At 45.4% G+C, this 26,543-nt stretch overlaps 1 long non-coding RNA gene across 2 annotated transcripts in view; it reads left to right on the top strand.

Annotated features, from left to right (window-relative positions):
• Positions 1 to 19,350: 19,350 nt before the first annotated feature.
• Positions 19,351 to 26,543, top strand: part of LOC121818369 (uncharacterized) — a 112,180-nt gene continuing 104,987 nt past the window's right edge. For both annotated transcript variants that reach the window (XR_009598929.1, XR_006058420.2), the window contains exon 1: positions 19,351 to 19,567. This is a non-coding gene — a long non-coding RNA (uncharacterized LOC121818369). The remainder of the gene's footprint in view (positions 19,568 to 26,543) is intronic.

Below are 26,543 nucleotides of genomic sequence, written 5' to 3'. Positions count from 1 at the left end.
TCTGGCCTACTTCACTCTGTATAATAGGCTCCAGTTTCATCCACCTCATTAGAATTGATAAAAATGTATTCTTTTAAATGGCAGAGTTATACTCCATTGTGTATATGTACCACGGCTTTCTTATCTGTTCGTCTGTTGATGGACATCTAGGTTGCTATTGTAAACGGTTCTGCAATGAACACTGGGGTACACGTGTGTCTTTCAATTCTGGTTTCCTTGGTGTGTATGCCCAGCAGTGGGATTGCTGGGTCATAAGGCAGTTCTATTTCTAATTTTCTTAAGGAATCTCCACACTGTTCTCCATAGTGGCTGTACTAGTTTGCATTCCCACCCAACAGTGTAAGAGGGTTCCCTTTTCTCCACACCCTCTCCAGCATTTATTGCTTGTGGACTTTTGGATAGCAGGCATTCTGACTGGTGTGAAATGGTACCTCATTGTGGTTTTGATTTGCATTTCTCTGATAACGAGTGATGTTGACCATCTTTTCATGTGTTTGCTAGCCATCTGTATGTCTTCTTTGGAGAAATATCTGTTTAGTTCTTTGGCCCATTTTTTGATTGGGTCGTTTATTTTTCTGGAATTGAGCTGCAGGAGTTGCTTGCATATTTTTGAGACTAATTCTTTGTCAGTTGCTTCATTTGCTATTATTTTTTCCCATTCTGAAGGGTGCCTTTCACCTTGCTTATAGTTTCCTTTGTTGTGCAGAACCTTTTAATTTTAATTAGGTCCCATTTGTTTATTTTTGCTTTTATTTCCAATATTCTGGGAGGTGAGTCATAGAGGATCCTGCTGTGATTTATGTTGGAGAGTGTTTTGCCTATGTTCTCCTCTAGGAGTTTTACAGTTTCTGGTCTTACATTTAGATCTTTAATCCACTTTGAGTTTATTTTCGTGTATGGTGTTAGAAAGTGTTCTAGTTTCATCTTTTACAAGTGGTTGACCAGTTTTCCCAGCACCACTTGTTAAATAGATTGTCTTTTCTCCATTGTATATTCTTGCCTCCTTTGTCAAAGATAAGATGTCCATAGGTGCGTGGACTTATCTCTGGGCTTTCTATTTTGTTCCATTGATCTATATTTCTGTCTTTGTGCCAGTACCATACTGTCTTGATGACTGTTGCTCTGTAGTAGAGCCTGAAGTCAGGCAGGTTGACTCCTCCAGTTCCATTCTTCTTTCTCAAGATTGCTTTGGCTATTTGAGGTTTTTTGGATTTCCATACAATTTGTGAAAAAATTGTTCTAGCTCGGTGAAAAATACCGTTGGTAGCTTGATAGGGGTTGCATTGAATCTATAGATTGCTTTGGGTAGTATACTCACTTTCACTGTATTGTTTCTTCCAATCCATGAACACAGTATATTTCTCCATCTATTAGCATCCTCTTTGATTTCTTTCACCAGTGTTTTATAGTTTTCTATATATAGGTCTTTTGTTTTTAGGTAGATATATCCCTTAAGTATTTTATTCTTTTCGTTGCAATGGTGAATGGAATTGTTTCCTTTATTTCTCTTTCTGTTTTCTCATTGTTAGTGTATAGGAATACAAGGGATTTCTGTGTGTTGATTTTATATAGTGCAAATTTACTATATTCATTGGTTCGCTCTAGGAATTTTCTGGTGGAGTCTTTAGGGTTTTCTATGTAGAGGATCATGTCCTCTGCAAACAGTGAGAGCTTTACTTCTTCTTTTCCAATCTGGATTCCTTTTATTTCTTTTTCTGCTCTGATTGCTGTGGCCAAAACTTCCAAAACTATGTTGAATAGTAGTGGTGAGAGTGGGCACCCTTGTCTTGGTCCTGACTTAAGGGGAAATGTTTTCAATTTTTCATCATTGAGGATAATGTTTGCTGTGGGTTTGTCATATATAGCTTTTATTATGTTGAGGTATGTTCCTTTTATTCCTGCTTTCTGGAGGGTTTTTATCATAAATGGATGTTGAATTTTGTCCCAGGCTTTCACCGCATCTATTGAGATAATCATATGGCTTTTATTTTTCAATTTTTTAATTGTGTATTACATTGATTTGGGCTTCCTTGGTGGCTCAGAGGTTAAAGCATCTGCCTGCAATATGGGAGACCTTGGTTCGTTCCCTGGTTCGGGAAGATCCTGTGGAGAAGAAAATGGCAACCCACTCCAGTATTCTTGCCTGGAGAATCCCATGGTTGGAGGAGCCTGGTAGGGTGCAGTCCATGGGGTCGCAAAGAGTTGGACACAACTGAGCGGCTTCCCTCATTCACTCACTCACATTGATTCATTTGTGGAATTTGAAGAATCCTTGCATCCTTGGGATAAGGCCCACTTGGTCATGATGTATGATCTTTTTAATGTGTTGTTAGATTCTGATTGCTAGAATTTTGTTAAGGATTTTTGCATCTGTGTTCATCAGTGATATTGGCCTGTAGTTTCCTTTTTCTGTGGCATCTTTGTCAGGTTTTGGTATTAGGGTGATGGTGGCCTCATAGAATGAGTTTGGAAGTTGACCTTCCTCTGCAATTTTCTGGAAGAGTTTGAATAGGATAGGTGTTAGCTCTTTAGTTTTTGGTAGAATTCAGCTGTGAACCCATCTGGACATAGGCTTTTGTTTGCTGGAAGCTTTCTGATTACAGTTTCAATTTCTGTGCTTGTGATGGGTCTGTTCAGATTTTTTATTTCTTCCTGGTTCAGTTTTGGAAAGTTGTACTTTCCTAAGAATTTGCCCATTTCTTCCAAGTTGTCCGTTTTATTGGCATATAATTGCTGATAGTAGTCTCTTATGATCCTTTGTATTTCTGTGTTGTCTGTTGTGATCTCTCCATTTTCATTTCTAATTTTATTGATTTGATTTTTCTCCCCTTTTTTCCTTGATGAGTCTGATTAATGGTTTGTCAATTTTATTTATCCTCTCAAAGAACCAGCTTTTGGCTTTGTTGATTTTTGCTATGGTTTCTTTATTTTTTTTTCTTTTGCATTTATTTCTGCCCTAATTTTTAAGATTTCTTTCCTTCTAGTAACCCTGGGGTTCTTCATTTTTCCTTTTCTAGTTGCTTTAGGTGTAGAGTTAGGTTATTTATTTGACTTTTTTCTTGTTTCTAAAGGTATGCCTGTATTGCTATGAACCTTCCCCTGAGCACTGCTTTTACAGTGTCCCACAGGTTTTGGGTTGTTGTGTTTTCATTTTCATTCGTTTCTATGCATATTTTTATTTCTTTTATGATTTGTTGGTTATTCAGCAGCGTGTTTTTCAGCCTCCATTTGTTGGAATTTTTAATAGTTTTTCTCCTGTAATTGAGATCTAATCTTACTGCATTGTGGTCAGAAAAGATGCTTGGAATGATTTCAATTTTTTTTTAATTTACCAAAGCTATATTTATTGCCCAGGATGAGATCTATCCTGGAGAAGGTTCCGTGTGCGCTTGGGAAAAAGGTGAAATTCATTGTTTTGGGGTGAAATGTCCTATGGATATCAATTCTGGTCTATTGTATCACTTAAAGTTTGTGTTTCCTTGTTAATTTTCTGTTTAGTTGATCTATCCATAGGTGTGAGTGGAGTATTAAAGTCTCCCACCATTATTGTGTTATTGTTAATTTCCCCTTTCATACTTGTTAGCATTTATCTTACATATTGTGGTGCTCCTATGTTGTTCAGTTCAGTTCAGTCACTCAGTCGTGTCTGACTCTGCGACCCCATGAATCACAGCACACCAGACCTCCCTGTCCATCACCAACTCCCAGAGTTCACACAGACTCACATCCATCGAGTCCGTGATGCCATCCAGCCATCTCATCCTCAGTCGTCCACTTCTCTTACTGCCCCCAATCCCTCCCAGCATCAGAGTCTTTTCCAATGAGTCAACACTTCGCATGAGGTGGTCAAAGTACTGGAGTTTCAGCTTTAGCATCATTCCTTCCAAAGAAATCCCAGGGCTGATCTCCTTCAGAATGGACTGGTTGGATCTCCTTGCAGTCCAAGGGACTCTCTCGAGTCTTCTCCAACACCACAGTTCAAAAGCATCAATTATTTGGCACTCAGCCTTCTTCACAGTCCAACTCTCACATCCATACATGACCACTGGAAAACCATAGCCTTGACTAGGCGGACCTTAGTCGGCAAAGTAACGTCTCTGCTTTTGAATATACTGTCTAGGTTGGTCATAACCTTTCTTCCAAGGAGTAAGCATCTTTTAATTTCATGTCTGCAGTCACCATCTGCAGTGATTTTCGAGCCCCCCAAAAATAAAGTGTGACACTGTTTCCACTGTTTCCCATCTATTTCCCATGAAGTGATGGGACTTGATGCCATGATCTTTGTTTTCTGAATGTTGAGCTTTAAGCCAACTTTTCGCTCTCCTCTTTCACTTTCATCAAGAGGCTTTTAGCTCCTCTTCACTTTCTGCCATAAGGGTGGTGTCATCTGCATATCTGAGGTTATTGATATTTCTCCCGGCAATCTTGATTCCAGCTTGTGTTTCTTCCAGTCCAGCGTTTCTCATGATGTACTCTGCATAGAAATTAAATAAGCAGGGTGACAATATACAGCCTCACGTACTCCTTTTCCTATTTGGAACCAGTCTGTTGTTCCATGTCCAGTTCTAACTGTTGCTTCCCGACCTGCATATATATTTATAATTGATATATCTTTTTCTAGGATTGATCCTTTGATCATTATGTAGTGTTCTTCTTTTTCTCTTTTCACAGCCTTTGTTTTAAAGTCTATTTTATCTGAGTATTGCTACTCCTGCTTTCTTTTGGTCTATTTGTGTGGAATAGCTTTTTCCAGCCCTTCACGTTCAATCTGTATGTGTCCCTTGTTTCGAGGTGGATCTCTTGTAGACAACATATATATGGGTCTTGTTTTTGTATCCAATCAGCCAGTCTTTGTCTGTTGGTTGGAGCTTTCAACCCATTTACATTTAAGGTAATTATTGATAAGTATGATCCTGTTGCCATTTACTTTATTGTTTTGGGTTCGAGTTTGTACACCCTTTCTGTGTTTCCTGTCTAGAGAAGATCCTTTAGCATTTGTTGGATAGCTGGTTTCGTGGTGCTGAATTCTCTCAGCTTTTGCTTGTCTGTAAAGATTTTGATTTCTCCCTCATACGTGAATGAGATCCTTCCTGGGTACAGTAATCTGGGTTGTAGGTTATTTTCTTTTATCACTTTAAGTATGTCCTGCCATTCCCTCCTGGCCTGAAGAGTTTCTATTGAAAGATTAGCTGTTATCCTTATGGGAATCCCCTTGTGTGTTATTGGTTGTTTTTCCCTTGCTGCTTTTAATATTTGTTCTTTGTTAATTTGATTAATATGTGTCTTGAGGTGTTTCGCCTTGGGTTTATCCTGTTTGGGACTCACTGGGTTTCTTCGACTTGGGTGATTATTTCCTTCCCCATTTTAGGGAAGTTTTCAACTATTATCTCAAGTATTTTCTCATAGTCTTTCTTTTTGTCTTCTTCATCTGGGATTCCTATGATTCGAATATTGGGGCATTTAACATTGTCCCAGAGTCTCTGAGATTGTGCTCATTTCTTTTAATTCGTTTTTCTTTTTTCCTCTCTTGTTTCATTTATTTCTACCATTCTATCTTCTACCTCACCAATCCTATCTTCTGCCTCCGTTATTCTACTGTTGGTTGCCTCCAGAGTGTTTTTTATCTCATTTATTGCATTTTTCATTATATATTGACTCTTTTTTATTTCTTCTAGGTCATTGTTAAACTTTTCTTGCATCTTCTCAATCCTTGTCTCCAGGCTATTTATCTGTAACTCCATTTTGTTTTCAAGATTTTGGATCATTTTCACTATCATTATTTGGAATTCTTTATCTGATAGATTCCCTATCTCTTCCTCTTTGGTTTTGTTTGGTTTGGTGGGCATTCATCCTGTTCCTTTACCTGCTGGGTATTCTGCCTCTTCATCTTGTTTATATTGCTGTGTTTGGGGTGGACTTTCCGTATTCTGGCAGTTTGTGGAGTTTCCTTGCTGTGCGTGCGGTTGGACAGGTGGCTTGTCAAGGTTTCCTGGTTAGTGAAGCTTGTGTCGGTGTTCTGGTGGTTGGAGCTGGATTTCTTCTCCCTGGAGTGCAATGAAGTGTCGAGTAATGAGTTATGAGATGTCAGTGGGTTTAGCGTGTCTTTGGGCTGCCTGTAAATTGAAGCTCAGGGCTACGTTCCTGTGTTGCTGGAGAATTTGCATGGTATATCTTGCTCTGGATCTTGTTGGCCCTTGGGTGGTGCTTGGTTTCAGTGTAGGTATGGAGGCTTTTGATGAGCTCCTATCGATTAATGTTCCCTGGAGTCAGGAGTTCTCTGGTATTCTCAGGATTTGGACTTAGCCCCCTGCCTCTGGTTTTCAGTCTTATTCCTACAGTAACCTCAAGACTTCTCCATCTGTCACTTCCAGGGTGGTTCCTTCTGTTTTAGGTTCTGCTGTTTGCTGGTCTCTTCAGTGTCTAATTTCCGCCCTGACACAAGGGGGCCATGCTAGACACTTTTTTAGGGTCACTTGTTCAGTCGTGCCGTGGGAAGGGAGGAATGCTGCAAACAAATAACGCTGGCGTCTGTGGGGAGTGCTCACAGTGTCTCAGGCACACTGGGTTTGCCCCCACTCACAGCGTGTGTGCTTTCCCTGTCTGCACTGCTTAGGCTTTAGGTTGCTCTGTCAGGAACTGTCTGAGGCCAGCCCTGGGTTATATGCACATCCCAGGTCTAAGCCACTCAGCTTCGGGTACTCCTCACAGGCGCAGACTTGGTTGGCTTGTGTTTTGTGTCCTTCCCAGGTCCGAGCAGCTTGGGCGACCAGGTGTTTGGCGAGGGTTGTCACTGTGACTTATCGCCTCCCCTGGTCCCTATGCTCAGTTTTCTGGGTGTACAACCAGCGCACCTTCTCAGGCAGATGTTGACCGTCCAGAATCGAAAGAAGTCTTGGTTAGCAATGAAGCCTGCTTTCAGTTTGGTAGATAATGCCTCTCTGGGGGCACGATTGCCCCCTTCAGGATCTGGGAGCCCTCACTTGCCTGTCTGTGGTGGGGAACGGGCCAGTCCGCAGCCAGCTATCTCTGCTAAGTCTTTTATTCTGTGAGCAGGCCTGGCATTGTCTTTCAGTTCAGTTCAGTTGCTCAGTCGTGTCCGACTCTTTCTGACCCCATGAATTGCAGCAAGCCAGGCCTCCCTGTCCATCACCACATCCTGGAGTTCACTCAGACTCGCGTCCATCGAGTCAGTGATGCCATCCAGCCATCTCATCCTGGATCATCCCCTTCTCCTACCGCCCCCAATCCCTCCCAGCATCAGAGTCTTTTCCAATGAGTCAACACTTCGCATGAGGTGGCCAAAGTACTGGAGTTTCAGCTTTAGCATCATTCCTTCCAAAGAAATCCCAGGGTTGATCTCCTTCAGAATGGACTGGTTGGATCTCCTTGCAGTCCAAGGGATTCTCAAGAGTCTTCTCCGACACCACAGTTCAAAAGCATCAATTATTTGGTGCCCAGCCTTCTTCACAGTCCAACTCTCACATCCATACATGACCACTGGAAAAACCATAGCCTTGACTAGGCGGACCTTAGTCGGCAAAGTAATGTCTCTGCTTTTGAATATGCTATCTAGGTTCGTCATAACCTTTCTTCCAAGGAGTAAGTGTCTTTTAATTTCATGGCTGTAATCACCATCTGTAGTAATTTTGGAGCCCAAAAAGATAAAGTGTGACACTGTTTCCACTGTTTCCCATCTATTTCCCATGAAGTGATGGGACCAGATGCCATGATCTTTGTTTTCTGAATGTTGAGCTTTAAGCCAACTTGTTCACTCTCCTCTTTCACTTTCATCAAGAGGCTTTTTAGCTCCTCTTCACTTTCTGCCATAAGGATGGTGTCATCTGCATATCTGAGGTTATTGATATTTCTTGCGACAGTATTGATTCCAGCTTGTGTTTCTTCCAGTCCAGCGTTTCTCATGATGTACTCTGCATAGAAGTTAAATAAGCAGGGTGACAATATACAGCCTTGATGTACTCCTTTTCCTATTTGGAACCAGTCTGTTGTTCCATGTCCAGTTCTAACTCTTGCTTCCTGACCTGGATACAGATTTCTCAAGAGGCAGGTTAGGTGGTGTGTTATTCCCAACTCTTTCAGAATTTTCCACAGTTTATTGTGATCCACATAGTCAAAGGCTTTGGCATAGTCAATAAAGCAGAAATAGATGTTTTTCTGGAACTCTCTTGCTTTTTCCATGATCCAGCGGATGTTGGCAATTTGATCTCTGGTTCCTCTGCCTTTTCTAAAACCAGCTTGAACATCAGGGAGTTCACGGTTCACGTATTGCTGAAGCCTGGCTTAGAGAATTTTGAGCATTACATTACTAGCGTGTGAGATGAGTGCAATTGTGTGGTAGTTTGAGCATTCTTTGGCATTGCCTTTCTTTGGAATTGGAATGAAAACTTACCTTTTCCAGTCCTGTGGCCAGTGCTGAATTTTCCAAATTTGCTGGCATATTGAGTGCAGCACTTTCACAGCATCATCTTTCAGGAATTGAAATAGCTCCACTGGAATGCCATCACCTCCACTAGCTTTGTCCATAGTGTTGCTTTCTACGGCCCACTTGACTTTACATTCCAGGATGTCTGGCTCTAGATTAGTGATCACATCATCATGGTTATCTGGGTCATGAAGATCTTTTCTGTACAGTTCTTCTGTGTATTCTTGCCACCTCTTCTTAATATCTTCTGCTTCTGTTAGGTCCATACGATTTCTGTCCTTTATCGAGCCCATCTTTGCGAGAAATGTTCCCTTGGTATCTCTAATTTTTTTTGAAGAGATCTCTAGTCTTTCCCATTCTGTTCTTTCCCTCTATTTCTTTGCATTGATCGCTGAAGAAGGCTTTCTTATCTCTTCTTGCTATTCTCTGGAACTCTGCATTCAGATGCTTATATCTTTCCTTTTCTCCTCTGCTTTTTGCCTTTCTTCTTTTCACAGCTATTTGTAAGGCCTCCCCAGACAGCCATTTTGCTTTTTTGCATTTCTTTTCCATGGGGATGGTCTTGATCCTTGTCTCCTGTACAATGTCACAAACCTCTGTCCATAGTTCATCAGGCACTGTATGTATCATATCTAAGCCCTTAAATCTATTTCTCACTTCCACTGTGGAGTTACAAGGGATATGATTTAGGTCATACCTGAATGTTCTAGCGGTTTTCCCTACTTTCTTCAATTTGAGTCTGAATTTAGCAATAAGGAGTTCATGATCTGAGCCACAGTCAACTCCTGGTCTTATTTTTGTTGACTGTATAGAGCTTCTCCATCTTTGGCTGGAAAGAATATAATCAATCTAATTTCGGTGTTGACCAGCTGGTGATGTCCATGTGTAGAGTCTTCTCTTGTGTTGTTTGAAGAGGGTGTTTGCTATGACCAGTGCATTTTCTTGGCAAAACTCTATTATTCTTTGCCCTGCTTCATTCCACATTCCAAGGCCAAATTTGCCTGTTACTCCAGGTGTTTCTTGACTTCCTACTTTTGCATTTCAGTCCCCTATAATGAAAAGGACATCTTTTTTGGGCGTGAGTTCTAAAAGTTCTTGTAGGCCTTCATAAAACCATTCAACTTCAGCTTCTTCAGCATTACTGGTTGGGGCATAGACTTGGATTACTGTGATATTGAATGGTTTGCCCTGGTGACGAACAGAGATCATTCTGTCATTTTGAGATTGCATCCAAGTACTGCATTTCAGACTCTTTTGTTGACCATGATGGCTACTCCATTTCTTCTGAGGGATTCCTGCCCACAGTAGTAGATATAATGGCCATCTGAGTTAAATTCACCTATTCCAGTCCATTTTAGTTTGCTGATTCCTAGAATGTTGACGTTCAGTCTTGCCATCTCTTGTTTGACCACTTCCAATTTGCCTTGATTCATGGACCTGACATTCCAGGTTCCTATGCAATATTGCTCTTTACAGCATCGGATCTTGCTTCTATCACCAGTCACATCCACAGCTGGGTATTGTTTTTGCTTTGGCTCCATCCCTTCATTCTTTCTGGAGTTATTTCTCCACTGATCTCCAGTAGCATATTGGGCACCTACTGACCTGGGGAGTTCCTCTTTCAGTATCCTATCATTTTGCCTTTTCATACTGTTCATGGGATTCTCAAGGCAAGAATACTGAAGTGGTTTGCCATTCCTTTCTCCAGTGGACCACATTCTGTCAGACCTCTCCACCATGACCCACCCGTCTTGCGTTGCCCCATGGGCATGGTTGGTTTCATTGAGTTAGACAAGGCTGTGGTCCTAGTGTGATTAAATTGACTAGTTTTCTGTGAGTATGGTTTCAGTGTGTCTGCCCTCTGACGCCCTCTTGCAACACCTACCATCTTGCTTGGGTTTCTCTCACCTTGGGCATGGGGTATCTCTTCACGGCTGCTCCAGCAAAGCACAGCCACTGCTCCTTACCTTGGACGAGGGGTATCTCCTTATCGCCATCCTTCCTGACCTTCAACGTGGAATGGCATTGTCTTAGGTTAGGGCTTTTCACCAGGTAGCTATCCCACAGTCTGGTTTGCTATCTCAAGTTAGTTCCCTCAGATTGCCCTCTGGGCATTCAGGTCTGGTCCTTACTCTAAGCAATGCAGCCCATGCCTTCCTGCCCAGCCCCCGCTTGCTAGTGGCGAATGCAAGCATCTGAGCTGCTTCTCTGCTGGGAGTTACTGTTGGGCATGGAATCTGTGGGTTTTCATTATTTATTTACTTTTCCTCCTGGTTATGTTGACCTCTGTGGTTCCAGGGCTCGCCACAGACTTGCCAGTGAGAGTGTGTTTCCTGGTGTTTGGAAACTTCTCTGTTTTTTAAGACTCTCTTCCTGGGACAGATCTCCATCCCTACCTCTTTTGTCTCTCTTTTTATCTTTTATATTTTTTCCTATCTCCTTTTGAAAACAATGGGCTGCTTTTCTAGGTGCCTGATGTCCTCTGCTGGCATTCAGAAGTTGTTTTGTGGAATTTACTCAGCATTCAAATGTTCTTTTGATGAATTTGTGGTGGAGAAAGTGTTCTCCCCATCTTGTTCCTCCGCCATTTTAGGACCGCCTCCCACAAAGTTTTCAATTTTGCTGTAATACTTTTTTTCCTAAGGACTTTCTCTTATTCTCTAACTGATCCCTTTTATAGCACCCTGTTCCCATTTTATAAACCCACTGTCATTTTTACAGTTCTGAGAATATGAATTTGGACTTTTTGTAATGTTCTCTTCTGTTTCCTGTAGTATATGTCTTTATCTCCAGAAATCGTTCTGTTTATTCATCATGATCTCTTTCACTTCCATCAAATATCTGGTAAACATTTGTCCATCCATATTTGGGAGTAAAGGACTCAGGTTCGATCCCTGCATCTGGAAGATCCTCTGGAGAAGGGAGTGGCTACCCAATCCAGTATTCTTGTCTGGAGAATCCCATGGACAGAGCAGCCTAGCAGGCTACAGTCCATAAGGTCACAAAGAGTCAGACAGGACTGAGTGACTAACAGTACACTCCTAAGTTTGGATTACTTGGCATTTAATAAAGGTGGTTCTCAGAGGCTTTCTACTTCACATGCCTCTTTAAAGCTATTGCTTTTTCAGTTCCGATACTTGGCACTGGGCTGGAGTCTTCCTCCTACTGGGTCAGTGGTCTTGGCTCTTCCTGGCCTCCCCTCAACTCAAGCATCTGCTCTTACCTTTTGTAGAATTTCTTCAGGGATTTCTGGTTGAAGTTTGTCTCTCCATTGTCATAGCACAACTTGGAGGGTGCAGGCTTTGACCTAGGAGTACTTTAGCATCTACTTTTTCTGGTGAGAAAATCACTTGGGCATTTAAGTTTAAATCTTCCCACAGTAAGGAAATAGAGCATTCAGGCAGATACAGAAAGCTGTGCCATATGTATGCTTTTTTTCCCTCAATTATATAAGATCTGAGGTAGAAAATGTAGAGTGTATATGTACGAATGCCCTGGGTTGACTGTGATCATCTATCTGCTCCTGGAACTTGTTTCAGTGGGTATTTCCCTGCCTGTGGCTGAGGACCCCCTGTGTCAAATTTAGTACCCTGGTGGGTTCAAGGATGGGGAGACCAATCCTTTTGGCCTCTCTGGTGAGGCAGGGTACAGGGGCATGGGTGAATTTGTGGCCTTCAGAGGAGTGTTGATGGAAGCTCTGAACTTTGTGGAGGGCTTCTCACTTTTTATGGTGGGGGAAGCATGGGAATCACTGAAGGAGGAGCCAGATGGATTCAGACAGGATCATCATTAAGCTCTGACCCAAGTGAGGCAGGCATTTTCTGAGGTTTAGTCTTCTCCCTGAACCATACCTTCCTTCTCTTCTGCAAATTTGTATTCTTCTGAATAACTTAGAAAAACCGGTTGAGGTCAGATATTGTGAACCCACTCCTTGTACCTGCCTACTCTTGATCTGAGGGGAGTTGATAACGCCAGTGCCAGGCAGAGCTAATGGGAGGACCACCAAGAGTTCTCCATCTGGGGGTACGTCCTCTGAAGAAAGGCAGGCCCTTCGTGAAACCAGAGCTCATAGGTTGGCGGACCATTTTCCACCACTGTATGGCTCAAGCTAGTTGACTTTTATGCCAGCAAAACCACGAAGGGCTGCCCACAAGTGCCAGTAGGAAATGCCTGCCTCCTCTTCCCAACCTTCATGGATGGGGCTCAACCTGCAGTCTTCTGAGAAATGTGAGGTCTGGGTGATGTGGGAAATTTGGTGGCTCCTGGAGAAACATGGCTTTCATGGGTGCTGCAGGGAAGCAGCAGGGTTTGCCAGTCTTGGCTCACAGTACACTTTGTCTCTTGGTAGGAAAAATCAAGGCACACGAGAGACTTGCCCAACCGCTCTCCACTTTTGTGCTGGTTCTGAAGGGTTAGCCAGCCCCTCTGAGAATGGATGTTTTCAGGGACAGAGACCAGACAACGCCAAAGTCAAAGGCTTAGTCAGTATCCCAGGTTTCACACCCAAGAGCTGAGAACAGTCTATGGAGTGTCCTGTCTTAAAAAAATGGCCTCCTTCATTCCCTGCCCCCACCCTAAACAGTCTAAGAGGTCTAAGAGAGGAAGCCAGAGCCTAGTTTAATTTCTGGAGCAAAAGCAGCAGTGACTGTGCACAGTTTGGCTGTAAGAACTTCCTGGAGAAGCCACGGAGGAGAATGGACCATCTCCAGGATGACCAGCTTGGGTTTGAGGGTTCACTTAAGAAATACAGAAAAAGAAGCCATCCCTTAGAGAGAGTTGGCACAAATGGTAGCTTGAAAGCCGCACGTGGCACCCAGATGCCAAGGAAGCTGTCCCAGCAGTTCCAAGACTGGAGCCCTTTTGGTCAGAGGCTCCTAATAGTTTTTCCCCTGGTGCTGAGTGGCATGCCTGCCTATCACCGAGGGGCCTGTGAGAGTCCAGGCTCCATCTCACGTGCCACCTTGAAGAACTTACCCAATGAGGAGGAAGGTGAAAGAGGTGATTGTATCACCTGGGAAAAAGTGAAGTGCAGAAGCTCTGATAAAACACAATGGTTAAAGTGTGCGGGTGTCTGTTGGTGTGTCTGTGTCACCGTGTGTGAAACATCAAATGCAAGAAGAGGCTTCCAAGGCCCTTTGCATAACTGCTGTGGAAGACACATTAAGTTTTTACTGTGTTCGCTCCAGTCCTAACACGAGGGTATGCTGAGTTCATTTCAAGGCGTCAGCAGTATTTTCCGGTGCTGCAGGTGATTCCAAGGTGGAGCCATGTTTGACAACTAGGATGCTAAATAATGCTTCTCAAAATCCTGTGTGCAAATTCATTACCTGGGACCTTGTTAAAATGTCAGCTCTGCTTCAGGAAGCCTGGGGTAGCGCTTAAGACTTAGGACTAAAAGTGAAAGTGAAGTTGCTCAGTCGTGTCTGACTCTTTGCGACCCCATGGACTGTAGCCCACCATGCTCCTCCGTCCATGGGATTCTCCAGGCAAGAATATGGAGTGGGTTGCTATTTCCTTCTCCAGGGGAATCTTCCTGACCCAGTGATTGAACCCAGGTCTCCCACATTGCAGGCAGACGCTTTAACCTCTGAGCCACCAGGGAAGCCCCCAAAACTTAGGACTACTGATTATCTAACAGGCTGTCAGGAGAGGTGGCCAGTGCTGGTTCCTACAGCACAGTTTGAGGAGGAAGGTGCTCATGCTGGCTGTAGTTGCCTGGGATGTCTGGGTCCTGCCCCTGGGACTCACGTAATTGGTCTGGGATGTGTCTGGGGCAGCCAGCATTTTAAAAGCTCTATAGGCAATTCCAATGTACAGCAAAGCTTGTGACCTCGATGGCAAAGTGCATGGTGATTTATCAAGTTTAATTATTATTTTATCAGCCCAAAGGTGGTCTTCTCTTCCCATTCCACACAGCCTGATTTATTCCTCGTGGGATCAGGGTTACTTCTACATCCCTTCCTATGCTTCCTACCTGTGATGGAAAGAGGAGGCTCAGGCAACCTGAGTTCCAGAAGAAGAGGCAAAAAGGGTTCTGGAGGCTGATTTAATGGAAAAGCTAGTTGAAACAAAATGTCACAGAGGCATTGCCAATAAAACTTGTCACCCGGAAACTTGACTTCAGTCTTGGGCCTGAGTCTGCAGCAGTGAAAAGAGCAATCTGTTCTCCTGATTCCTAGTGGCTGACAATCAAGCAGTTATAAAGGATATTTCCCTTTTAATTAGAAGGGTGACAGGATTGGTCAAAATGCAAGAGACTCCCAGTGGTAAAGGAAAGATTAAAAAAAATTTTGCCCAAAGTTTAAACACCAAAAAGGAACTTAGAACTAGTGTATGATGATGACGATGGTCATGATGAGAAAAGTTGCTTACACAAAGTACTTATTATGTTCCAGCCACTGTTCTAAGCATTAATATATACTAAATGATCTAATCTTTTAAGCAATAGTTTTATGATCCCTATTTTACATCTAAGAAAACTGAGGCACAGAGAATGTAATTAACATGCCCCAATGCCCTCAATTTAGTAAATGGTTAGACTGGGATTTGAACCCAGGCCATCTGTGGGGAAGAATCCATGACACCAAACTGTTTCTCCAAAACAGGAGAGTAAGAAGTACCTTCAGGCTTCCCTGATGACTCAGGGGTAAAGAATCCTTCTGCCAAAGCAGGAGACCTGGGTTTGATCCCTGATGCAGGAATATCTCACATTTCGCAGAGCACCTCAGCCTGCGCATCACTACTGAACTGTGCTCTAGAGCTGGCGGACCACAACTGCTGAGCCCATATGCCATAACTACTGAAGTGGCTAAGCTTGCTTGTGGTCAAATTTGTAAGAAAGTAGTGCTCATTTATTCACACATTCAACAAATACTTACTGATACCTTGACAGTAGGAAAGGATTTTTAAGCTCTTAGGGAAACAGGAAAGGATTATTTTAAACATAACATCAAAGACACCACCATAAAGGAAAATACTGGTAAATGGGATGCTATTAGAACTGAGTGATGAAGCAAAGCATCGAAAATATTTCCACCACAACCAAAACAAGGAAAGGTGAGAACCCACATATGTACCAGGTACAATCTTAATGCTTAAGTCCATCAATGAAATGGAAACCCTCTGCTCTTATGGAGTTACACTGTAAGTGAAAAAGACGTAAAGAAAATGAGTTAAATGAAGCAAGAAAAAGGCCTAAGTCAGGGGACAGGTGGCAGTCTTAAATCAAGTGGATAGGGAAGGACTCACTGAGGAGATAACTCAGACAAGGTCAGGGAGCTAACTATAAAAAGAGATAGGGGGAGAGTATTCCAAGCAGAGGGAACAGTGAGTACAAACACCCTGAGAATAAATGCCTGAAACAGCAAGAAGGCCTGTGTGGTTGAAGCAGAGTGAGCAAAAAGTAGAGGAGGTAAGCTGGGGTCAGATCACATGGCGCTTTGTCAGTCATTTTAAAGATCTTGGCTTTAAATGTGAAATGAGCAGCCACTGGAGAAAAGGAAATAGGGAGCCATTGCAGGACGTTGAGCAGGGTAGTGACATAATGAAAAGTGTTTATAAGAAGCCTGGTTTCTCAGAGGTACATGGAATGGCTGGAGTGAGAGAAGCTAGCTGAGAGCACTAATCCCAGTACAGGGTGATTCACTCATTCAACTATTTATTAGGTGGCAGAGATGTGTCAAGTAGGGTGGGGAGGAGTTAAACCAGGGTGATAACCGAGGGCACTGCCAAGAGGAAAGTGAATATAAATGACATTGGAGGGAAAGAAACCCAGGGCAGAATGACAGATTATTCATAGAGAAATGACAGAAGTTCGCAATTCAATTTAATCAAGGTTTATGGATCATCTACCCAGGGCAAAGCCATATGCAGGCTAGGACATGGGGGTGGGGATGGTGCAGAAGACTTGTATTTTCCCCTCAAAGGGCTTCAAGCCTGGCATGCTTAGCCTCTGTCCTTTCATGCCTGAACTTTTTGGATGACCACAGCTGAGGCTGCCACTGAGACTAGCTGATTTGCTCAGGTTGGAGCTTTTCTTTGCTTAAGAAAAAAAAAAAAAACAAAGCAGCCTTAGAACTTGTTCTGTCTCCTGGGAGCAGGGGCCAGAGCACCTCAACTTGATTAGTATAAAAAGATAGATCCAGTTTGGCAGCAGGGCACAAGAGAGGTCTTAAGAAATGTCTTTGTGGATCAGCACTGTAGACTGGCCCTGGGCCACCAGTCTTCAGGCAAGGAGTCCTTCTGATCGGTTGCCACCTGCGCATGACCTGATGGTCCTCCCACTCTGCCATTCTATTCTGGAGAAAAGCACAGAAAGGGAAAGCAGCATGTGTAAGGAAAACAACTAGGGGGAGAAATCCCCATAAATTTGAAACCTGCCTGCCACCAGACTGCAAGGTCTGAGGAGTAGATGCAAATATAATGCAAATGATATGGAAATAGCCTGGCGGCCTCCTCAGAGGTTTTCTACAACTGGAAAGGCCCTTGGGAAACTGCTAGCTGGTAACAGTCACTCCGAAGCAGAGTGAACTATTTCAAGACAACTTTGTCACACAACCCTTTGCTTCCCTGCTAGCACAGTGCACAGTATTTAGTAATCTTTCTCACTTGAATTAACCTCATCTGCTATAAATTTAAAAAAAAAAATCAAGATCACCTCGGTAGAGGTTATCTAATTACACTTTAAAAACACTATGTACCTTTGTGTTCAAACGCTTCACTCACCCAAATGGAGCCAAGTTAAATGTGTCACTTCCTCCCTAAACAGTATTTGGCTGCAGTGGGTTATGAATGAAGTGCCTCTCTTTCAGTTCTAGTTACTATGATCCTTTGGAGGACTTTTTTTTCCTCTACACCACATAAACTGGCACTCTCTCTTCTAACATCCATGCGCTGTCTTCAAAGTGAAGCCAGGAAAAAAAACAAACACATAGTTGTGAAATCCAATTCAATTCAAGGAGCCCCTGGAAAGCTATTCATTAAGAAAACCTGCCCTGTCAAGTATGCTGTCGTCTTGACAATCCTAATGATTCATTTTAAAATGGGGGGGGGGAAGCACTTTCGATGACAATAGTGTAGAATTCTGTCTACATTTATGTAATTAAACGAGGACACTCCCCTCAGAGATGCGTTTTATAGGACCCGTGCAATTTACGGAATAGAAAGCAACACAGGAAGCCCATACAGACCCGGGGGTCGCAGAAACAACTTACCTTCACCTTCATGATGGAAACAATACTAGCACAGATCAGCCCACTCCCAAACTCCTATGACTTTCTAGTACTCTGACATGCGAGGGTACTTCAGCTTTTGACAGGAGGGTTTAAAGGAAGGGAAATCTCTTTCCTTTGGGATATTTAAAAAATCTCACTTGGAAGGACCTCCAGCCAACACCCGGGCAGAGGCATTTGGAGAGATGCCATGTCTCAGTAAAACACGAACAAAGAGCAAAGGCGCGTAATCCCAACCGAGAGACTGAAAGCAGTGGGGGGGGGGGGGGGGGGGGAGACGGACAAAAGCAAGGGATAAACCTCAAGAGCCTCAAGAAACCAGAGTGAAAAGAGTAACAAAGAGAGATGGAGAACAGCCTGGGCACAGCTCCCAGAGCCGGGAGCCGGGTAGTTGGGCGGCACGCGCCCCCTGGCGGCCGGGGTGGCCTCTTACCTCCTGGGCGAGTTTCTGCTTGAGCACGAGCGCGGCGCACAGGTAGCCCGCGCGGCCCACGAATAGCTCGTCGGAGCCGCACTCGAGGAAGGAGACGGGCGCGCAGACGGCGCACAGAGCCCGGAACTTGCCCAGCGGCTGCACGTAGTCGGGCCGGCCCAGGGCGTGGTACACGAGCGTGGCCACGGCGTACACGCCCGCGCCCCCCGAGCAGGAAGGCGGCGCGGGTGTCGGCGTCCGGCTCGCCCCACTCCTCAGCGCGGGCGCACGCGTCGATGAGGCGCTTGGCCGAGCGCAGGTAGCGCTCCCGGGCCCCGGCGAAGAGCGGGCTCTGCGAGACGTGGTAGAGCATGTAGGCCACCCCGGCCACGCCGCCGTACAGTCCCCACTGGCAGCTGCCGGCCGCGGCCGCCGCCCCCCGGCCCTCCGGGCCGCCCCCGAGCGGGGGCAGCTCCTGGAGGATGCGCTCGATGGTGGCGGTGACCAAGGGCGCCACCGCCTCCTCGCACTGGCCCGCCAGCAGGCTGCCCTGGTAGTCATCGAAGCGATTGGCAAAGCAGCGCTTGGTGTCCATGCTGCCGCCCGTGCCCCCACCAAGGCCGAGCCGGGGTCCGCTGGAGGGCGCGCCCTGCGGTCCCGCGCACCACCTCTCGCTCTTTGAGGCACTCGGATGGCGGTGGATACAGCCGGAATGGAGCGAGGAGGCTGAGACGGGAGGTGACAAGAGGAGGCGGGCGCGAGGAAGCAGCGCGGAGCGGATTGCCAAGTGGGGCACCGGACTGCCGCGAGGCTCCCAAGTGGCCCCGGCGAGCGCGGGGGATGCGCGTCGCGCGCCCCCCTCCCAGAGGCCGCGCCCTCGCCGAACCCGCCCCCTCCTGCGCCGCCGCAGCTTGGCTTCCTCGCCAAGGGGCCGAAGTGATCTCCTGCAGGACCCACGCGGGGGCCGCGCCACTCCTCCCGCTCCGCCCCCGACTCCTCCCCTCTCGGCGGAAGGCCAGGGATGCGCGGGACAGCGAGCCGGAAAGCCGAGGCTGGGCATACGCACACCTGGCCGGGAGGTGAAGACCTCGAGTCCCTCGTGTACTCCGAGGGTCAGCAGATCAGCACCACCTGGAGCCTGTTGAAAATGCAGAGGCTCCGACTTCGCCCCCGCCCCAGTGAATCGCAGTCAGCCTGTTTAGCAAGAGCCCCAGGTGATTCGCATGCACAGGAGAGGTTGAGAAGCCGCGGAACTTGTAGAGGCTTCTGGGAAAAAATGCTGAGCGCCCTCCTGAAAGTTGTGTTTTCCTCTCGGTCATTTTGACGTTCTCAGTCTTCTGAGTGTTTCATCCCAAAGGCTGAGGGGTTTGAATGCCTCAGAACGGTGAAGTGCCCCATAGGGAAACTTTTCCTCAGCCTTGGCTGTTGGGTTGTTTTTCTTGGAATCCTCAGGAGTAGAAGTTCAGAGAACCACATCAGGATCAGGTAAGGAATGGAGATTCTGTCTTCTAGAGACCACCCCCCCAGACCTATTCAGGCACCGTGTGCTCCCCATAAATGACCTGAGGTCATTAACCAGTGAAGTTAAGGGTAAATGCTGCTGAGAATCTTAATTCGGCATTTTGAACCATTTTCTGTGTGTCCTTAGTTATTTCCTTCACTCTTTTCCTTCTTTCCCATGTTTTTTTTCCTTCTGTCCCTGTACCCCCACTCGTCCCACCTCAGGCGTATTTGAAGAGGAAAAGTTAAAATTTTACATAACCTCGTGCTCCTTCTGTCTCTAACTCAGCTTGCTCCTTGCAAATTCTGGATCACGTAGGTCACGTGTAGTGTCAGAAAGTGGGGACTTATAATACTAGGAACTGGAGTTTATCTCACTCACCCTTGTCCTGCTCTTTGCAATTGCCCGGCCCCTACAAACCTGCTTAATCATGCTTGTCTGTGTAAAGATCAGCCCCCCCCCCCCACCCCCGCCATCTTGACCACTGTTCCCAGGCGCGGGAAACCCCTTAGTTTAGACCAGCCTATTAGCAGCTAGTGTTGCCCACTATAGTAGGACTATAAAGACTCTGTAACCCCTTTGTTCGAGGCTCAGAGCTTGGAGTGTTAACTCCTCTGAGCCCACTGGCATAATACACCTGAGTTCTCCAGCTCTCCTAGTGCGGTGCTTGGTTTCCCGAGAAGTGGTTTCTGCAACATTTGCAGTGTCTCCTGTGGGTCTCAGACCCTGAAAATAGATGGATAAACAAAATAGACATGGTCCTAGATGTCGAGGAGGTTACAGTCCAGTGGCAAACACAGAGAGTGAACAATGACACAAATGAATTGCCTTTCTTTTGCTCAGCTGTTTTGAAATGACTCTTCCTTTTCCAAAGTGTTGGCCAGTGAAGGCTAAAAAGGTCATCTTTCCCAGGGGTATATGCATTTTGATAGGGACCAAGCAAGCCACAAAAGAATAAGTGACTCATGGAAAAGTTTCTGACACTCTGTGGGGAGAGCAACTGCTCCACTGGCTTGAAAGCCCAGTTTTGCTTGGAGGTAATTTTTTTCCTCAAAAGTGTTAATAGTCACAGTGATTTTGGAAGCAGAGATTAAATAGCCTGCTGCTCCGTCCTTGCTTGCTATTTTCTGGGGAGGGGGTTCAGTTGGCCAAGATGATTGCCAGGACTGACACATCCAAAGAATGGATGGTATGGTCTCCATTCTCCTGTGAGTGCCAGAACAGGTTCATTTTCATTACAATAATAAAAAGCTAAGTCCACTTGTGGGTCTTTCCTGGTGGCTCAGAGCTTAAAGCGTCTACCAGTAGTTCGATCCCTGGGTTGGGAAGATCCCCTGGAGAAGGAAATGGCAACCCACTCCAGTATTCTTGCCTGGAGAATCCCATGGATGGAGGAGCCTGGTGGGCTACAGTCCACGGGGTTGCAAAGAGTCAGACACGACTGAGCGGCTTTAAACATTAAACAGACAAGTCCATCTGTAGGCAGGGAGTTCAGTGTTGGGCTAAGGGTGTCAAAGGAGCAACTGGAATGTTTGATTTCTTCTCCTGGCTTCTTCCTCCTCCATCAGCTGTAGTAGGCCTTAGGAGTGATTTATACCGCTTTAGGCACAGAGACATTGTTGCAGCTGCTAAGTCGCTTCAGTCGTGTCTGACTCTATGTGACCCCATAGATGGCAGCCCACCAGACTTCCCGGTCCCTGGGATTCTCCAGGCAAGAACACTGGAGTGGGTCGCCATTTCCTTCTCCAATGCATGAAAGTGAAGTCTCTCAGTCCTGTCCAACTCTTAGTGACCCCATGGAGCAGCCCACCAGGCTCCTCCGTCCATGGGATTTTCCAGGCAAGAGTACTGGAGTGGGGTGCCATCGGCTTCTCAGACATTGTTGCAGGGAGGAAGCAAATTCTGACTCCATGTTGGAACTGTTTCTTAGACTTGCTTTTCGTTGCTTTTGTTATTATAATCATACAGAATGGTTTGCCTCAGGGGATCCTGCCCTTTTGCCTGACAAAGTGCCTTTGTTCAGAACCTTGTCCACCTGTGGATGGCAAAGAAAGAAATTATCACATCCCCTGCCTGAAACTTGCCATTCTAAGAGATGTTTGCAAGATTGAGTTCATTTCAGTTGCTCAATCGTGTCCGACTCTTTGCGACCCCATGAATCGCAGCACGCCAGGCCTCCCTGTCCATCACCACCTCCTGGAGTTCACTCAGACTCACGTCCATCGACTCGGTGATGCCATCCAGCCATCTCATCCTGGGTCGTCCCCTTCTCCTCCTGCCCCAAATCCCTCCCAGTGTCAGAGTCTTTTCCAATGAGTCAACTCTTTGCATGAGGTGGCCAAAGTACTGGAGTTTCAGCTTTAGCATCATTCCTTCCAAAGAAATCCCAGGGCTGATCTCCTTCAGAATGGACTGGTTGGATCTCCTTGCAGTCCAAGGGACTCTCAAGAGTCTTCTCTAACACCACAGTTCAAAAGCATCAATTCCTCGGTGCTCAGCTTTCTTCACAGTCCAACTCTCACATCCATACATGACCACTGGAAAAACCATAGACTTGACTAGACGGACCTTAGTCGGCAAAGTAATGTCTGTGCTTTTCAATATGCTATCTAGGTTGGTCATAACTTTTCTTCCAAGGAATAAGTGCCTTTTAATTTCATGGCTGCAGTCACCATCTGCAGTGATTTTCGAGCCCCCCAAAAATAAAGTCAGCCACTGTTTCCACTGTTTCCCCATCTATTTCCCAGGAAGTGATGGGACCAGATGCCATGATCTTTGTGTTCTGAATGTTGAGCTTTAAGCCAACTTTTTCACTCTCCTCTTTCACTTTCATCAAGAGGCTTTTTAGTTCCTCTTCGCTTTGTGCCATAAGGGTGGTGTCATCTGCATAAATGAGGTTATTGATATTTCTCCTGGCAATCTTGATTCCAGCTTGTGCTTCTTCCAGCCCAGCGTTTCTCATGACGTACTCTGCATAGAAGTTAAATAAGCAGGGTGACAATATACAGCCTTGACGTACTCCTTTTCCTATTTGGAACCAGTCTGTTGTAACTGTTGTTTCCTGACCTGCATATAGGTTTCTCAAGAGGAAGATCAGGTGGTCTGGTATTCCCATCTCTTTCAGAGTTTTCCACAGTTTATCAAGATTAATTGCCTTTTTACTTTGCTTCCTCACTTTCCCTCATCTCTGACCTATAAAAGAGCCTGACATCCAGACCCTATAGATGGTATTTTGATGCACTTTCCTGCCGTCTTCTCTGGCTGCCGGCTCCCCAATTAAAGTCTCTTCCTCACCCCAACACCTTGTGTCTTGGATTCATTGGCATGTCGCGTGACAAGCAGAGCAAGCTTGGACTCAGTAACAACATCAAATGCAAACCTTCATAGGCAGAAAGGAAGCCATATTCCACTTTAACCCCTCCCCCCTTGTCATGAATCTCCAGGCAACTCTATTAATTCTGACTGATTATCCTTCCACACTGCCTGGCACCAATGTAGCGCCAAGAGCAATGACAGGGACGTGGGCGGATTGCTTTCAAAATAATACTGGGAGCAGGTATCCAAGAGAAGGTGTTCTGCTTTTTTACCAGTTGTGTCCCCCTGCCACCCTTGTGCCCTGCCTTGCCCCAAAATGCGCGTTACAAGCAACCACAAAATCTTGTGGCATAGGATGATAAGTGGATTGCTCATGGGCCTGGGATCATGGAGAGGCTCCGGGAGTGGGCTGATTGTTGCTTGGGGAGACTGGGTCAACTAGGCTCTGGTCCATGTCTCTCATCCTCAGTGCTTCAGCCCCGGCATGCCTGCCTTGTGATGGCAGAGGAGCAAGAGCCGAGGGGGAATAGGCAGGACTTCTGTAGGGCTGGTCTCAGAGCTGACACACTGTTGTCTGCCTTATTCAACTGGAAAATCACACCAGGAAATACATGGTGTCTTTATGGAACTCCACAGCTGCATGACAAAGGGTGTGTGTACAGGGTAGGGTGAAGTATTAGGGTTCCCAGGAGTTTCTTTGGGACAGTGATGCCCCCAAGTCGAACAAAGGTCATCAGATGATTGAGAAACAGTCTGGTTTTAATGCAGGAAGCGGGAGCCCCTTCCAGGGCCCAAAAGTGGGCTCTTGTTTCACACTCGGAAATGAATCGTCCGAGGAGACACATGTGCTGACAAAGCAAGAGACTATTGGGAAGAGTCACCTGGGCAGAGAGCAGTAGGGTGAGGGAACCGAGGAGAACTGCTCTGGCACGTGGCTCCCAGTCTCAGGTTTTATGGTGATGGGATTTGTTTTCGAGTTTTCTTTAGCCAGTCATTCTGACTCAGAGTCCTTCTTGGTGGTGCACGCCTTGTTCAGCCCAGATGGATACCAGCAAGAAGGATTCTGGGAGGTGGTTGGACACGTGGTATCACTTTTTGACCTTTCCTGAACTCTCCCGGTTGGTGGTGGCTTGTTAGTTCCGTGTTCCTTACCAGGACCTCCTGTCATAAAACAACTCATGCACATGGTTACTATGGTGCCTGAGCAGAGTGGGCGGTTTCAGTCAGTGTGCCTCCCCTAATAGTTTGGGAGAAGCAAGAGCTGTGAAAAGGAGAGAGGCGAAAAGGAAAGATATAAGCATCTGAATGCAGAGTTCCAAAGAATAGCAAGAAGAGGTAAGAAAGCCTTCTTCAGCGATCAGTGCAAAGAAATAGAGGAAAACAACAGAATGGGAAAGACTAGAGATCTCTTCAAGAAAATTGGAGATCCCAAGGGAACATTTCACGCAAAGATGGGCTCGATAAAGGACAGAAATGGTCTGGACCTAACAGAAGCAGAAGATATTAAGAAGAGTTGGCAAGAATACACGGAAGAACTGTACAAAAAAGATCTTCATGACCCAGATAATCATGATGATGTCATCACTAATCTAGAGCCAGACATCCTGGAATGTGAAGTCAAGTGGGCCTTAGAAAGCATCACTATGAACAAAGCTAGTGGAGGTAATGGAATTCCAGTTGAGCTGTTTCAAATCCTGGAAGATGATGCTGTGAAAGTGCTGCACTCAACATGCCAGCAAGTTTGGAAAACTCAGCAGTGACCACAGGACTGGAAAAGGTCAATTTTCATTCCAATCCCAAAGAAAGGCAATGCCAAAGAATGCTCAAACTACCGCACAATTGCACTCATCTCACACGCTAGTAATGTAATGCTCAAAATTCTCCAAGCCAGGCTTCAGTAATATGTGAACCGTGAATTCCCTGATGTTCAAGCTGGTTTTGGGAAAGGCAGAGGAACCAGAGATCAAATTGCCAACATCCGCTGGATCATGGAAAAAGCAAGAGAGTTCCAGAAAAACATCTATTTCTGCTTTATTGACTATGCCAAAGCCTTTGCCTGTGTGGATCACAATAAACTGTGGAAAATTCTGAAAGCGATGGGAATACCAGACCACCTAACCTGCCTCTTGAGAAATCTGTATGCAGGTCAGGAAGCAACAGTTAGAACTGGACATGGAACAACAGACTGGTTCCAAATAGGAAAAGGAGTACATCAAGGTTGTATATTGTCACCCTGCTTATTTAACTTCTATGCAGAGTACATCATGAGAAACGCTGGACTGGAAGAAACACAAGCAGGAATCAAGACTGTCGGGAGAAATATCAACAACCTCATTTATGCAGATGACACCACCCTTATGGCAGAAAGTGAAGAGCTAAAAAGCCTCTTGATGAAAGTGAAAGAGGAGAGTGAAAAAGTTGGCTTAAAGCTCAACATTCAGAAAATGAAGATCATGGCATCTGGTCCCATCACTACATGTGAAATAGATGGGAAAACAGTAGAAACAGTGTCAGACTTTATTTCTTGGGGCTCCAAAATCACTGCAGACGGTGACTGCAGCCATGAATTAAAAGACGCTTTATCCTTGGAAGAAAAGTTATGATGAACCTAGATAGCATATTCAAAAGCAGAGACATTACTTTGCCGACTAAGATCCGCCTAGTCAAGGCTGTGGTTTTTCCTGTGGTCATGTATGGATGTGAGAGTTGGACTGTAAAGAAGGCTGAGCACCAAATAATTGATGCTTTTGAACTGTGGTGTTGGAGAAGACTCGTGAGGTTCCCTTGCACTGCAAGGAGATCCAACTAGTCCATTCTGAAGGAGATCAGCCCTGGGATTTCTTTGGAAGGAATGATGCTAAAGCTGAAACTCCAGTACTTTGGCCACCTCATGCAAAAATTCACTCATTGGAAAAGACTCTGATGCTGAGAGAGATTGGGGGCAGGAGGAGAAGGGGACGACCCAGGATGAGATGGCTGGATGGCATCACTGACTTGATGTTTGTGAGTCTGAGTGAACTCCAGGAGATGGTGATGGACAGGGAGGCCTGGCGTGCTGCGATTCATGGGGTCGCAAAGAGTCGGACATGACTGAGCAACTCAACTGAAGAGATGAGTGGTATCCGGTAGCCCTCTTAAACTCACAGGACAGATGAACCCTTTTACCTCTAAACCTGTTTCTCAAAGACCTCACTTCCTGTGGCTGTTGGACAATTACCTGGCAAAACTTAGCCTAGATTATTCTTTAGGGCAGTGTTAGCTAGTTAAACCATGTGCAGCTTTGCCTCTAATGGTGATTAACTTAAATTGCAAACAGTGTTGTTTATTTTTTATTAATATGGACCCACTAGAATATACCGTCCACAAGGGTAGGACTTGTTGCTATATTTGCTTACTGATCTGTGCGAAGAACCTGGACTAGTCCCTGGCACATGTAGTAGGCACTCCCCAGAAGTTTGTGAAAGGATGAATGAATTGCCATAAGAGCACCATTGACAAAGTCAGCTGGGGTGTCGCAGGCAGAGCGAAGCCTTTATTGAATCTTGACTTGATTAAACTCCCACTGTTTTCCTGGATCCTTCTGCTCTGGTGAATGTGTGAATGTAAACATTTTGCAGTTTCTGCCTCCTTACTTTGTTTCTCCAC

Source organism: Ovis aries, chromosome X (assembly GCF_016772045.2).
Source record: "Ovis aries strain OAR_USU_Benz2616 breed Rambouillet chromosome X, ARS-UI_Ramb_v3.0, whole genome shotgun sequence".
NCBI classification, from domain to species: domain Eukaryota; kingdom Metazoa; phylum Chordata; class Mammalia; order Artiodactyla; family Bovidae; genus Ovis; species Ovis aries.
This window is presented reverse-complemented; position numbering and strand designations above follow the sequence as displayed.